At 36.7% G+C, this 16,701-nt stretch overlaps 1 protein-coding gene across 50 annotated transcripts in view; it reads left to right on the top strand.

Moving 5' to 3' along the window:
- Nucleotides 1-16,701, top strand: part of BAZ2B (bromodomain adjacent to zinc finger domain 2B) — a 332,790-nt gene that overhangs the window by 179,849 nt on the left and 136,240 nt on the right. The gene's annotated exons all lie outside the window — the stretch shown is intronic.

The raw sequence follows: 16,701 nt of genomic DNA, 5'->3' as shown, positions 1-16,701 counted from the left end.
AAAGTATTTTTAAAGTTTTAAATATTTTGAAAAATATTTAAAGATATTTGACAAGTTTTTTATAAACATGAGCAAAAGTTATATTGCTAAAGGAACTTTATTTCAGAATGAAAATGGCCTCAATTTTAGTTTTATGTAAAAGGTATTTTTTACCCTTCAAAATCACTGTGTGCCCAAACACATTTGGATATTTAGTAGAATACATTCTCTTTTTTCTTTTTTAACCTAAAGTTGATCAACTCTTTCCTTTATCATTAGGAAGATTTTTAGTCTTATATATATAATTATCTTATAGATTATTTCATGTGTATAAGCATTAGAGCTTAAAAATGTTTCACTTTTTCAAAATTAGTTTATAATTTTGGGTGAATAAAATACATCGATATGGAATGTTTGCTGACAGAATACCTTCGCAAATTGTCAAATATATATTTGTTGAATTATCTGATTTTTTCCAGTCTGTGGTATGACAAGGATTTTGTTTCATCATTTTATCAGAACAATTTTCTAACATCTTCTTAGTAATTGTAAAGTAACTAAAAGAATATACCATTACATTGAAAGCATAAATGAATAAAATTCCTGTTCTCCTGCACCCTGTACAATCTAGGTTATTTAGCAACTTCCACATTTCCCTTGTGTATAAAATGATGGCTATATGTAAAATAATGAATGCCTTTGATATGGTGTGTTCAAAAATAGTGATACCACAATTGGCATTTTACCTTAAGTTTCTTTGTCTAAATGATAACACACAGCTGTATTTTTGTAATTATTCTTTCATGTTTTTGTATAACTCTTCTCCTTTCCTTTGTTGTCAACTCCTTTCATTGTGTTCTTCCAATCTGCTATCTTACTTTGTATTTACTTGTGAATTAATATTTAAAATATATAATGTTTCTAGGGAAATGTCCTTTTTTCAGTGTTGAAAATTTCAGTCCTTGAGTGCAGAGCTTGAGTTTTCTGGACACTTTGCTATTAGCTATTTCTCATGTAGCTTTCTGAATTAGTGGCATTTGAATTGCTTACAATTCTGAGTAGTCACACATTGAATGCTGGTTTTTGGTAATGGTAGTTGGGAGTTGCAGAAAGGCAGAGTATGCTTAGTTATTGAATAACATTAGAAATTTCTTCATCTATAAAGGATGAGGAAATTTATCATTTATTTGCCAGTAGTTTTTATGTGCAGATGCTGTCATTGAAAGAAACTGTAATTTATTTCTGTGTTTATTCTGGGATATATCACTTATTAATCAACACAGTATAATTTTAGTACCTATGGCAGGAGTTTTTTTCACTTTCTAAGAAAAAAATTTTTTTCTATTTTTAACTTTCACAGTGTTGTGGTTTATGTGTAAAGTAGAGCCTTATAATGTATGGAAAATGCTCAGTTGTCCTACCTAATTCAGTTTATCAAATTTTCCTGTCTTCTCTTATCTGTTTGTTATTTTTGGCCTATTCAGTGTCTGATAATTCTCTCCTTTTAAAAGTAAAAGTATAAAGTGATAATGGACCTGCCTTCTTTATCTTAAACAATTTGAATTTCCTTCATTTTCTTGATGTATAGAGACAACAAAACAGAATTTTCATTTTTAAAATATCAATACCTTACCAGTTCTTTAATGGTCCCTTTGAGGACATTGTTGTTTTAAATGGTTATTTTAATTGGCTTTTCTCTGTCGTCTTCATTAATGATATGTCTATAGGAATTCCTGTTAGTTACAAAGAATTTAATTTTAACCTGCTTTCACAGTTTGAATAATCAACTAATTTCTTTTAAATCAACATCTTGTCAGGGTCTGGGATTATACATACCTATAAGTTAGCCTATTACTATTATGATGCTGGCAGAAGACTTGAGACTCCTTGGTCAGAGATCTTATGACTATGGCATAGCAAATAGTCACGTTGGCGTTGATTCCCCAGGTATCCCAAGTCCCACAGGGCAACACTGAGAGACTTAGTTGAATTTTAGACATTTAGTGGATTTGTGTCACAGCTAAGGAATGGTTAGTTTAGCAACCTGCTGCTTTTGTCGTAAATAAAAGCACACACACTCTTTGTCTGGAAGGAAATGTCACCTCATCCATCAAGATTGCTTACTGCAGTCCTGAGAAACTGTCCAGTTTTAAAGAGTGGTCAAGACCTTACATTCTTGGCATGCCCAGCAACAACATGCAGGGACCATGAAGGACTGTCTCTCACAACACACCTTTAATTTTATTGCAGTAACTTGGATAGAAAATTACACTGCAACAAAGATTGATTAATCTAAGGCTATCTGCATATAGGGGTCTTGTTGGTCATATCAGAAGTTATATTTCAGTGATTAAACTATGCTATAGATCAGTGGATTTCAATCCATTTTTTGAGTTAGAACTCTTCAAACAAAGACTTGTAAAATATTGAATATATAAAACACGAAGCTGTTTAAACTTCACGCGTTAAAGCTGGAGTATGCCTGCTTTTAAAGTTAGTGACTGAGTTACACATGTATCTGAATTGCAGGCCTACCTCTTTAGAAGTGTGCCAAATCATGGTATAGTGAGGAAACTGCAAATTGATCAGTAAGGCCTCAGTGTAGGGTATTTGTCAGTGAATAGTAATGTTAACAATGATTAACATCAGATCAGATCAGATCAGTCGCTCAGTCGTGTCCGACTCTTTGAGACCCCGTGAATTGCAGCACGCCAGGCTTCCCTATCCATCACCAACTCCCAGAGTTCACTGAGACTCACATCCATCGAGTCGGTGATGCCATCCAGCCATCTCATCCTCTTTCGTCCCGTTCTCCTCTTGCCCCCAATCCCTCCCAGCATCAGAGTCTTTTCCAATGAGTCAACTCTTTGCATGAGGTGGCCAAAGTACTGCAGTTTCAGCTTCAGCATCATTCCTTCCAAAGAAATCCCAGGGCTGATCTCCTTCAGAATGGACTGGTTGGATCTCCTTGCAGTCCAAGGGACTCTCAAGAGCCTTCTCCAACACCACAGTTCAAAAGCATCAATTCTTTGGTACTCAGCTTTCTTTACAGTCCAACTCTCACATCCATACATGACCACAGGAAAAACCATAGCCTTGACTAGACGGACCTTTGTTGGCAAAGTAATGTCTCTGCTTTTGAATATGCTATCTAGGTTGGTCATAACTTTCCTTCCAAGGAGTAAGTGTCTTTTAATTTCATGGCTGCAGTAACCATCTGCAGTGATTTTGGAGCCCCAAAAAATAAAGTCTGCCACTGTTTCCACTGTTTCCCCATCTATTTCCCATGAAGTGATGGGACCAGATGCCATGATCTTCGTTTTCTGAATGTTGAGCTTTAAGCCAACTTTTTCACTCTCCACTTTCACTTTCATCAAGAGGCTTTTGAGTTCCTCTTCACTTTCTGCCATAAGGGTGGTGTCATCTGCATATCTGAGATTATTGGTATTTCTCCCAGCAATCTTGATTCCAGCTTGTGTTTCTTCCAGTCCAGCGTTTCTCTTGATGTACTCTGCATATAAGTTAAATAAACAGGGTGACAATATACAGCCTTGATGTACTCCTTTTCCTATTTGGAACCAGTCTGTTGTTCCATGTCCAGTTCTAACTGTTGCTTCCTGACCTGCATACAGATTTCTCAAGAGGCAGGTCAGGTGGTCTGGTATTCCCATCTCTTTCAGAATTTTCCACAGTTTATTGTGATCCACACAGGCAAAGGCTTTGGCATAGTCAATAAAGCAGAAATAGATGCTTTTCTGGAACTCTCTTGCTTTGTCAATGATCCAGCAGATGTTGGCAATTTGATCTCTGGTTCCTCTGCCTTTTCTAAAACCAACTTGAACATCAGGAAGTTCACGGTTCACATATTTTGAAGCCTGGCTTGGAGAATTTTGAGCATTACTTTACTAGTGTTGAGATGAGTGCAATTGTGTGGTAGTTTGAGCATTCTTTGGCATTGCCTTTCTTTGGGATTGGAATGAAAACTGACCTTTTCCAGTCCTGTGGCCACTGCTGAGTTTTCCAAATTTGCTGGCATATTGAGTGCAGCACTTTCACAGCATCATCTTTCAGAATTTGGAATAGCTCAACTGGAATTCTGTCACCTCCACTAGCTTTGTTCGTAGTGATACTTTCTAAGGCCCACTTGACTTCATATTCCAGGATGTCTGGCTCTAGGTCAGTGATCACACCATCGTGATTATCTGGGTCGTGAAGCTCTTTTTTGTACAGTTCTTCTGTGTATTCTTGCCATCTCTTCTTAATATCTTCTGCTTCTGTTAGGTCCATACCATTTCTGTCCTTTATCGAGTCCATCTTTGCATGAAATGTTCCTTTGGTATCTCTGATTTTCTTGAAGAGATCTCTAGTCTTTCCCATTCTGTTGTTTTCCTCTATTTCTTTGCATTGATCGCTGAAGAAGACTTTCTTATCTCTTCTTAACAGCAATTAACTATGAGCAGTAACACAGGTCAAATAAATATACTAGTCTTTAGGTAATAGTTATGAGGTGGGCAGTACCATCACAGACCTGCTCCTAATTTTATTAAATATATCCTCTCCTCTGACCTATGGGAGTTTCATGCTCAATATCTGTATCATGGCTGTTAGAAGGCTGATCCACCTACGGTACTGTTTTCCAGGAAGGAAGAGGATGGAGTAGAAGAGGGGGAAAGTTATATGTCTGATTACTTCAACTTCTTTTAAAGAGCTTTCCCAGAAACCCATCCAGAGATTTCCACTTAACATCTCTTTTGTCAGAATTATATGAATGGTAATCTCAGCTTCCCAGAAGACTAGGAAAATTAGTTTTTAGCTGAGCATATTGCCATCCTGAAGAAAACAGAGGGGATTAGTAAGGAATAGGAAGAGAACGGATAGCCACTATCTGCTATGGTTAAGTGGAACAGAGGGACAGGAGGTCAAGCTGGGGAGTAGGTTAAGGTCAGATTATTTAGAACTTCACACACCATGCTTAAGAGTTTAGACAGAAGAATATATTGACTAAAAGCAAAGACTTTGCGATTGAAAGGCCCTGAAATTGAATCTTGGCTTATCCACTTATTAGCTATGTGAATTTGGATAAATTACTCACCCATTCCTAAACTTCAGTTACCTCAAATAAAAAATAAATATGCTATCCATTTTATAAGAATAGATGAGATCTTAGAGTAGGGGCCTAGTAAACTATAACCTTTATTTTTATTCATAGTTGATTAAGTAGAAGAATTTTAATGCTTTGAAAATGATAGCTCTAGCAGCATATAGAGCATCAGGATGGTCTGAGGCAAAGATCATTAGAAAGTGCTTAATTTATCTGAGTGAGAAATAATAAGGGGCTTCCCTGGTGGCTCAGAGGGTAAAGCGTCTGCCTGCAATGTGGGAGACCCAGGTTCGATTCCTGGGTTGGGAAGATCCCGGAATTATTGGAGTTAGAGAAAGAAACAAGATTCCAGAGATAAACTGTAAGCAGATTGTTAGGGGATATAATGACTGGATTTGGGCAAAGTAGTGTTTGAGCAGGGGAGAGTGAAGCCCTGGCATTACTTGGATAACTGGGAGAAGAGTGCAGTCTGTGTGCTGTACAGTACGTTCTCATTCCTTACCCGTTTCATGCATAGTCGTGTATATATGTCAATCCCAGTCTCTCAATTCATCCCACCCCGCTTCTCCTCTTGGTATCTGTATGTTGGCTCTTAACTGCCACAATAATAAATACTTATCAATTCCTTTATAAAAATTACAGAAAGACTTTTCAAGGATGCCAGTCCTCCTATACAGTATCATTAATTTATCTCTATTTATTATCATATCCATTAGCATAAAAGTCTGCACTTGGTATCGCCTGTCGTAAAAAGAAATACATATCAAAAACTCTTCCTTCTTTCACCCAAACACTCTTCTGGCTGTGACTCTCTTTTCTGCCTCCCTTTATAACCAAACTTCTCAAAATATATAGCTGTATGTGCTTTCCCCTTTTCCTCATCTTTTATGTGTATGTCAATCCACAGCAATGCCATTTTTCTGTCCTCATCTCACTAAACCCTTGGGAAGAATTGACACAATTGACCAGTCTTTGCTTCTTGAAAACCTTTTTTAGGGAAGAATTTGTATCAAACTGATAGCGTTTCTTCCCTAAAAGTTTGGTAAAATCCACTCTGAAGTCATCTAGGCTTGGAAGATTGATATTTTTTGTTTGGTTTAATGTTGAGCGTGTGTGCTCGGTTGGTCAGTCATGTAGGACTCTTTGCAACTCCATGGACTGTAGCCCGCCAGACCCCTCTGTCCATGTGATTTTTCCAGGCAAGAATATTAGAATGGGTTGCCATGTTCTCTTCTAGGGAATCTTCCCACCCTGAGGATTGAACCTGTCTCCTGCATCTCCTGCATTTGCAGGTGTATTCTTTACCACTGAGCTACCTGGAAAGCCCAGTGTTGTTATCGGAAGATATTAAATCAGGAGTTCAACTTTTTTTTTGGCCGAACTGTACAACTTGTGGATTTTTTTTTTTTTTGGTTCAACCAAGAGTTGAACCCTGACCCTCAGCAGTGAGAGCATAGAGCCCTAACTCCTGGACCACCAGGGAATTTCTAGGAGTTCACCTTTAAAAATAGAAGTATAAAACTATTCAGATTTACCATTTTCTTTGTGGGTGACCTTCGGTAGTTGATGTCTTTCACATTTTGCCCATATCATCTAAATTGTATTATGAGTGCAGAGTTGTTCCAAATAGTACCTTATCCTTGACTCTGTAGAATTTGTAGTGATATCTTCTCTTTTATTATTGATACTAATGATTTGTGCCTTTTTTCCTTTAGAGCTTTATCAACTTTATCAACCATTTTGACACTAGATTTTGGTTTCATTGATTTTTTTTTCAATATTATTTTTTATGTTTCATTGATTTTTTACCTTTATTATTTCCTTGTTTTCAAATGTGTGTGATTTCCTCCTTTTTTCTTCTAATTTCTTAAAGGGAAAACTTAGATTATTTATGTTAGACTTTTCTCATTTTCTCATATATGCACTTAATGCTAAAACTTTCCCTTTCCAACTATAGCTGCATCCCTCAAATTTTGATATATTTTCATTTCATTATCATTCTAGTGAAATTATTTTCTATTTTCCTAAGTGAATTCTTCTTTCACTGATGTTTAAAAGTCAGTAATTTGACATTTACAGTTTTAAAGTGATGTCCATTTTAGTTTTATTGTGGTTAAAAAACGTACTAATGATAATCTGTGCTCTGTGTTTTGGCTTCCCATGCCACTTTTTCAGACTGGCCCTGGTGGGTCTCTTCTGTGCCTGTGAGAATTGTTGGGTCAGCCATGTACTTGGCAGAGATACATCTCTTTCTCTTTGTGGTTTCCTTGCTTGTAAAATTAGCCCGTGATATCCAGCTGCTCTGCCAGCTTTGGACTCTGCTCTCTGACACCTCAGGCTTTCTGCTGTCTAAGCTAATCATGGTGAAGGTATGCACTCAATTAAGAAATACATCAAACTGAACATATCTGCTGTGTGGAGCTTCTTTCTCTACATCTTCTGCTTGCTATTTTGTGGTGCCCTGTACACAGTACTTGTAGTTAGACATTTGGAAAGTTTAAGTTCTGAATTTGAGTCTCATTCTTTCTGTGGTTTGATCATTGCCAGGATTTCCCCTTTAAATTTCCTGATTTCCCGATGTTTTCTTAGCCTGGAGTCTGACCTCTGGCACCTTTAGTTGACAAGCCTGTTGTTTCATTTTCCACTGTTTTCTGTAGTTAAAGCTGTGAAGTTTAGACAGCATTATGGGATCAGAAAGCCACAAAGTCATACTTCTTACCCTTTCTTTTTACCATTTTTTCCAGATTAAAATTTCTCCTAGCTTTTCTCTGCTTTTCAGTGTCTTATTTTTGTTGTTTTCAATCGAATTTTTGTAATCATTTTCTGTGGATGATTTATGTGACCACTTTACTATTACTCCCTCATTACCTGAAGTTATCACCCCCAAAATGAATCACTTTCTTTTTCAAAAAAATTAGACTCCTGGGATGGCATATGTGACACAATCTAGCTAATCCAAACATCATATTTCCCATATAATGATGGTTAAGTGATTGGTTAAGCAAGGCAAGTGAGACTAATCAAAGGGAAAGAAATTCCACTGTAGGATTTTTATTGGTACTTGTGAGGAAGTATAACTTTTTGTCCCATAAACCTAAAAGGAAGGGCCTATCTGAGTAAATAGAGCCAAGAGAGGAAAGAGGAATTAAATCCTAGTAAACTTTCAACCAGTCTTCTTTATCTAAAGCATCTTCCAAATGCTTTTATGTTTGTGAATTAATACATTTACCTTTTCACTTAGGCATTTTGAGTTGATTGTTTTGTACTTTTCAATTTGTTAATAACTGATACATTCTCCACCATCTAATCCCAACTTAAAGTCTCAAACATGTTCTCCCTTTGTCTTAGAAGAACTGTACAAGGTCTCAAACATGTTCTCTTTGTCTTAGAGGAATTACATAAGCTGATTCTCATGGCTTTGTCTCAGGTTAAATATCCTGAAACATTAATTAGTTCATAGTGTCTGGGTAATTTCTGTTATCTGTTTTTACACCTAATTTCCTTCATAGTACTCTTCGCAATTTATAATCCTAGATTTGGTGTTGATTTACTTGTTTGTCCCTTCTACCTTTAAAGGGCAGGGACCACACAGTGTTCTTTTGTCAGTGTGCATCCAGTCAGTGCCAGGCACAAAATACGTGCTTAAGAAACAATTGTTGAAGAAAGAGAGGGAAGGAGAGATGAAATTGCAGAAACAGGATTTGTAAATTACATGATAAATTTACTCTAATGTTTTCTAGGCTATATTATGCTCTACTCAGATCAGGAAGATCCGCTGGAGAAAGAAATGGCAACTCATTCCAGTATTCTTGCCTGCAGAATCCCCATGGACAGAGGAGCCTGGTGGGCTACAGTCCATGGGGTTGCAAACAGTCAGACACGGCTGAGCGACTCAGCAGCAGCAGCAGCATGCTCTACTCTGATGATACCAAATAACTGCAGATTTTAGTTGGAGATGGGCATTATAAGCCTCAGGGTAAAGAATCTAAAAGATGAGTTGACCTTACTGAAGAGGCATTGAATAAATAAAGTTGTTAATTAAAAATTCTTATTTAAAAGATGGAACTTATGTTTACTGTCAGTAGAGAACTGTCAAGAGAATGAGATAGGCCTGTTCTTGAGGGTTTGGGGATTAAGCCAGATTTTCATTTCAGTCTCTGAGTACTTATATGAACTATTATAACAATTTTCTTTTTTAGTTGTCTATATTCTAGACATCTGTAAGTCACAAATAAAGACCCTGGAATGTTCACTATCTAGCTTTTTTTTTTCCCTCTCAGTAGATTTATTTAATGAAGGGTTTGATCACAAGGCACCAGGTATTTTTGAAATATATTTTACATCACTTTTATGGATAGAACTTGGAGTTTTAATTAGAATTTTAGCAGTAAATTAGTAAAGAAAGGCCATACTTTCCAATCAATTAAGTAATTTTAAAAATGAACCCAAGGTTATGGATATAATTGTTTCTTTGCTCTCAAAAAAAGATATATTGGAATCCTAATCCCCTGTTCTTCAGCATGTGACATCTTTGGAAATTGGGTCCTTAAGTGAGTGAGTGAAAGTCGCTCAGTCGTGTCCAACTCTTTGTGACCCCATGGACTGTAGCCCACCAGGCTCTCTCTGTCCATGGGATTCTCTAGGCAAGAATACTGGAGTGGGTTGCTATTCCCTTCTCCAGGAGATCTTCCCAAACCAGAAATTGAACCCAGCTCTCCTGTTTTATCTTCTTTTAGTTTTGCTTCCTTTTGGTCTTTACCCTACTGGGGTCTTTGGGAACTGTGCATATGTGTAACAGCATCTACCATACCTCTTCATTTTAAACACTTAAGGAAAACACTTAAGGAGACCTGAGGCTCTCACAGAGAAATAAATTAGAGCTGCTGTTTCTTTTAGCTTTGCTTTCCCATTCTTTATTATTATTATTATTTTAATTGAGGTATACTTTATTCACAATATTAGTTTCATGTGTACAAAATAATGATCAAAATTTATATAGGTTATATTCTATTTAAAGTTGTTAGAAAATATTGACTATATTCCCAATACAACATACAATTGAATTTTTTTTCTTTTTATTATTATTATTATTATTTTACTTTACAATATTGTATTGGTTTTGCCATACATCAACATGCATCCGCCATGGGTGTACACGTGTTCCCCATCCTGAAGCCCCCTCCCACTTCCCTCCCCATACCATCCCTCTGGGTCATCCCAGTGCACCATCCCCAAGCTTCCTGTATCCTGCATCAAACCTGGCGATTCATTTCTTATATGATATTATACATGTTTTAATGCCATTCTCCCAAATCATCCCCCCCCCCACAGAGTCCAAAAGACTGTTCTATACATCTGTGTCTCTTTTGCTGTCTCGCATACAGGGTTGTCGTTACCATCTTTCTAAATTCCATATATATGCGTTAGTATACTGTATTGGTGTTTTTCTTTCTGGCTTACTATTATTATTATTTTTTAATGTAATCTCTCCTTTTATCAACCTTCATCATTTCATACTGTAAGAAAGTAAAATCACTAAAGGCAAATAACCTTATGAATCCGCTGAGTGTGAAGAGAAAAGGCCATGGTATAGATGAATGCATTAGGAGGGAGACATCTAACTCTAGGGGTTTACAGTTGTCAAAAACTCAGGCTTTGTTGTACAATTAGTATCATTATGTGTTACACAATGACTGGGTCCTGATTGCTTGCAGTGACACAAGCATAATAAGCAATCTTTCAAAATCAAGTATAAATATAACAAGAAAAAAAGCAATATTGAAAAATTCAGAAATGTCCAACTATTGCTATTTCTTGAGTGAAACGCTATTGATCAGTAGTTGGGTTCCCCAACAAAATGTGAAAACAAGAGAATTTTAGAAAGCAGCAATTTTAAAGAAATGAAAGCTAGGCAAAATGCATTGCAGTCCTTCATTATATAGTTCATAAGTATGAAAAAAAAAGAATTGTAGGCTGTTAATATATTCATAATTCTGGAGAATATTTTTCCATGCCGTGAATCTATAACAGTAACTGTTACACAGTCTGTCTCCCTTGCTCTCTTTATGAGAGACCCTTACCACCAAGTCTTCCTTGGATAGTCTCTGTGTCACCATTCACTTCCAGTTGCTTCACAAGCTACTCTTAACCCACCCCTGGAAACTATGTATAAAATTATTTAATGTGTGCTGATGATATGAGCATGTACACATCTAACCTATATATATTTAACCAAGATAGTCCTTTAAACCATGATCATATGAGAAAGTGCCCTTACATCAATACTACAGACAACTGTTTTTCTCACGAACTATGGAATATTTTGGGACAAATTCACGTCTTCCCAGAAATATGCAAAATTCAGTGCAAAAGAGTAACAGTCAAGTGTTCATTAAGCCAGCAGAACAATCACCTTGTTTTCAAAATATTAACTCCACCTTAGTTTCAAGTGCATCAGTGCCCTAAACCAAAATCACTGGTGTCTTTATTAACGGGGAAGGTTAGACATAGATGTGTACAGAAAGAAGCCCATCTGGAAACATAGGAAATATGCCTGAGGTTTCCAAAGTTAGAGAATAATGAAACATATTCTTCATTAGCATCTTCAGGGCATGGCCTTGCGCACACCTTGCTTTTGGAATTTTGTAGCCTCCAGAACTGAGACAATAAATATCTGTTGTTCTAAGCCACTCAGTTTGTGGGCACTTTGTTATGGCTGCTGTAGCAAATTAATACATGATCTCTATTGAATGCACTACTTTTTTGATGATTAGCTGTACTTTGCTGGTTGTATACTAGAAGCTGATTTTGCAATGCTGTAAAATATACTTCTAGTTTAAAGGACTAGAGACAGGAGTTTAAAGACATGTAGCAATGAAATTGCTATTTTTCATTAATGTAGCAATGAAAGAAATGTGTTTTTCAAGGCTGCTTTTAGTAATTTTTGTATTATGGGAAAACTGACTTATTTATTGATGCATAAGTAAAATAAGATTTTAGAATTAAGCTTGTTTTCACATTTTTTATAATTTATTATAAAAATAAAGTACATCTATATTTGAATATAGGAATATATAAATATAGTATAATTTTAGTGTTTTAATTTGTGAACTTTAAATTCTTTCATTAGATCTAAAAAAAAATACTTTTTTTCCAGAGGAGCAGCTACTCCTGTCTTTTAAGAATAGTTATTTGCCTGGGGACTGATACATCATTGAGTGAACTGAATCAAAAGCTTGTTCACCAGGTTCAGTGTTATATAAAGTAGTAGCTTTTGTTCCCAAGGCTACCTAGACTTTTAATGATTTTTTTTTCTAATAAAAAGACTGTTTGAAAGGAAATTAGTAACTTTATATTGAATCCTGGCAGATACCAACTTAACCAAGTAGTCAAAGTTAATGTCACCAGTACCACATAGCAACATCATGGACCCAATGAGAAGGAAACATTGGGTACTCTTCCCAATCATGTTTAACCTCTTCTAATCGTGAGAAAACATCAGACAAACCCACACTGAGATCCATCTACAAAGTACCTGACTAGTACTCTAATGTATCAAGGTCATGAAAGACAAGACAGAGAAACTGTCACAAATTAGAGAAAATTAAGGAGACACAGTAACTAAATGCAACGTGAGATCCTGGATTGGATTTTAGCACAGAAAAGGACACTACTGGAAAAACTGAGATCTGAGTAAATTAATTAATTAATCAGGGTTAATTTCTTGGCTTTGAAAACTAGTTTTTATCATATAAAATGTTAACATAAGGGGAGGTTGGGACCCTGTACTATTTTATACAACTCTTGTGGGTCTAAAACAATCTCAAAACACATATTTAAAAATAAAAAGAAAGACTTTACTTCCATACCATGCTTTTTAAATGTTAAAATATAAAGGTTAACTACTGAAAAAGTTGTAAGAATAAAGGAATAAAATGAAAGTTATTGGTGGGGGAATGTCTTGTTACCATTAACTATAAAATTCTTTCTATTTGTTCTTTAATCAAAGTTCAAGTTAGCAGAATTTGTACATTGTGAGTTTCAGAATATTTAAGCATTAATATGTTTAGTAATTTTAATATATGGGCAAATAATTTGAACATTTCTTTAATTTACAATAATTTCACTTTATTGAATTCAGTTATTACTAGTGTTTAATTACTCTTGTAACCTTTATTTGTGCTACCATTTTTGACAATTAAACATATTTTGAAGGTTGCGTACTAGACACTGATTTAGCAATGCTGTAAAATGTGCTAACAGTTTAAAGAACTAGAGATAAGAGAATAGATGTTGCAACAAGTTTGTGTAGCAATAACAAAGACATTTGTAGCACACAAAAAGCAGCATATGTGGAATTCTATCATAATAAATGGTCTCCTTGAATTTTACAAAAAAAGATTAGATGCTTTAAGCATACTTATTCCTTATAATCATTTTGTTTTAATTTGTTATCTAGACATTTCCTGATTGGTAGGAGATTTTGTCCACTCATAGTATAGGTTCAAGACATTAGTATGGTATTTATGTAATTTTGTTCCTGTGGGAGGAAAAGGCCTTATTATATTGTTATGAAAGTTCATTTGATATTAATAAAGGCACTCGGAGTTAACATGCACTGTTCCTGAGACATTGGCATTTCTGTAACTGCTTTAATCACTTATAGATAGATTGGCTAGTAAAATCTGTAAAGCTGTGCTAAAAATTAGTCAGTTTATTATAATGTAAATAATTTAGGCATTAGAGATGTATTCTCATTATGCAGTAAGCTTACATTTTTACTTATCAGTTAAAATGGAAACCAAAAAAAGTTGCATTCATAATATTGAAACTATGCTTGAATGTTAATATCTGTAAAAAAGAATAATTATGGTCTTCTCAAACTATTTTCATTTTATGATGTAATTTATCAGTTTTCAATTGTGCTCTCTGAGCAAAATTTGAGAGTTAATCATGCCAGGTTTTTATTTCAGAGGATCTTCTGATTATAGGTTTATTAATATTGAAAAATCACTTCTCCAAAAGTAAAGCATTCTAATATTCAAATAATTTTATTTTGCACTCTTAAACTTAATAGAGTCAGTTTGACTTGTGTTGAATTTTCTTTCCTATAGGAAGATGCTCTGTTTTTTTTTTATTACTACAGAATATGCTTTTTAAAAAATGTAGTTGCAGAGTTCACTTAGCCTTCTCCAGTCAGTCGCATGATGTTTCAAGAGGGTTTGGAGAAGGTTAAGGACATTGTCCTGACAATGAAAAAGTGAAAGTGAAAATCATCCGAATCTTTGTGACCCCATAGACTATACAGTCCATGGAATTCTCCAGGCAGGACACTGGAGTGGATAGGCTTTCCCTTCTCCAGAGGATCTTCCCAACCAAGGGATAGAACCCAGGTCTTCCGCAGTGTCAGCGTATTCTTTATCAGCTGAACCACAAGGGAAGCCCAAGAATACCGGAGTTTATAGCCTATCCCTTCTCCAGAAGATCTTCCCCACCCAGGAATTGAACAGGGGTCTCCTGCATTGCAGGCAGCTACTTTACCAACTGAGTTATGAAACCTGACAGTGAAACCAAGGGTGTAATCTAAACAGCACCCCCAGCTGTATAAGAAGATTAAAGCCACAGCATCCTTCAGTTCAGTTGAGTTCAGTCGCTCAGTCCCATCCGACTCTTTGCGAGCCCATGAATCCCAGCACGCCAGGCCTCCCTGTCCATCACCAACTCCCGGAGTTCACTGAGACTCAAATCCATCGAGTCAGTGATGCCATCCAGCCATCTCATCCTCTGTCGTCCCCTTCTCCTCCTGCCCCCAATCCCTCCCAGCATCACAGTCTTTTCCAATGAGTCAACTCTTCACATGAGGTGGCCAAAGTACTGGAGTTTCAGCTTTAACATCATTCCTTCCAAAGCAATCCCAGGGCTGATCTCCTTTAGGATGGACTGGTTGGATCTCCTTGCAGTCTAAGGGACTCTCAAGCATCTTCTCCAACACCACAGTTCAAAAGCATCAATTCTTTGGCACTCATCAGTTCAGTCGCTCAGTCCTGTCCGACTCTTTGCGAGCCCATGAATCGCAGCACGCCAGGCCTCCCTGTCCATCACCAACTCCCGGAGTTCACTGAGACTCAAATCCATCGAGTCAGTGATGCCATCCAGCCATCTCATCCTCTGTCGTCCCCTTCTCCTCCTGCCCCCAATCCCTCCCAGCATCACAGTCTTTTCCAATGAGTCAACTCTTCACATGAGGTGGCCAAAGTACTGGACTTTCAGCTTCAGTATCATTCCCTCCAAAGAAATCCCAGGGCTGATTTCCTTCAGAATGGACTGGTTGGATCTCCTTGCAGTCCAAGGGACTTTCAAGTGTCTTCTCCAACACCACAGTTCAAAAGCATCAATTCTTAGGCGTTCAGCTTTCTTCACAGTCCTACTCTCACATCCATACATGACCACTGGAAAAACCATAGCCTTGACTATACGGACCTTTGTTGACAAAGTAATGTCTCTGCTTTTGAATATGCTATCTAGGTTGGTCATAACTTTTCTTCCAAGGAGTAAGCGTCTTTTAATTTCATGGCTGCAGTCACCATCTGCAGTGATTTTTGAGCCCCCCAAAATAAAGTCTGACACTGTTTCCACTGTTTCCCCATCTATTTCCCATGAAGTGATGGGACCGGATGCCATGATCTTCATTTTCTGAATGTTGAGCTTTAAGCCAGCTTTTTCACTCTCCTCTTTCACTTTCATCAAGAGGCTTTATAGTTCCTCTTCACTTTCTGCCATAAGGGTGGTGTCATCTGCATAGCTAAGGTTATTGATATGTCTCCCGGCAGTCTTGATTCCAGCTTTTGCTTCTTCCAGCCCAGCGTTTCTCATGATGTACTCTGCATATAAGTTGAATAAGCAGGGTGACAATATACAGCCTTGACGTACTCCTTTTCCTATTTGGAACCAGTCTGTTGTTCCATGTCCAGTTCTAACTGTTGCTTCTTGACCTGCATACAGATTTCTCAAGAGGCAGGTCAGGTGGTCTGGTATTCCCATTTCTTTCAGAATTTTCCACAGTTTCTTGTGATGCACACAGTCAAAAGGCTTTGGCATAGTCAATAAAGCAGAAATAGATGTTTTTCTGGAACTCTCTTGCTTTGTCGATGATCCAGCAGATGTTGGCAATTTGATCTCTGGTTTCTCTGCCTTTTCTAAAACCAGCTTAAACATCTGAAAGTTCATGGTTCACGTATTGCTGAAGCCTGGCTTGGAGAATTCGGCGCTCATAGATGTTATTAAATCAGCTTCTAAGTACCCAAAGAGCTTTTAATAACATTGTGAATGCTTTTTATAATTGAAACAGAGGGGAAAACTGAGGTATATTTTTATCACTTAAAGAATGACTCCTGGTTATTCTAGCTTTTTAAAGGAAGAGAGAAACAGAAAATTGAAAACTACCATTTTTAGAGTTATCCACAGCAAGTATTATAAAGTGTTGTCCCTGAAACTGTTAGCAGTTTGTTTTCTGCAGTGTTTTGTAGAGAGTAAAAATGATTAAGAAATGGCTCATTTCTTTATAACCTTATACCCAAGCGATGGTCTGATAAAAGATTGTGAATAATCATGATTGTTCAAAG

This window comes from Bos grunniens, chromosome 2, assembly GCF_055505025.1.
Source record: "Bos grunniens cultivar Pamir isolate PY7600 chromosome 2, Bosgru_T2T1.0, whole genome shotgun sequence".
Classification (NCBI taxonomy): Eukaryota; Metazoa; Chordata; class Mammalia; order Artiodactyla; family Bovidae; genus Bos; species Bos grunniens.
Note: the sequence above shows the minus strand (reverse complement) of the source record. Positions and strands in the feature narration are given on the sequence as shown.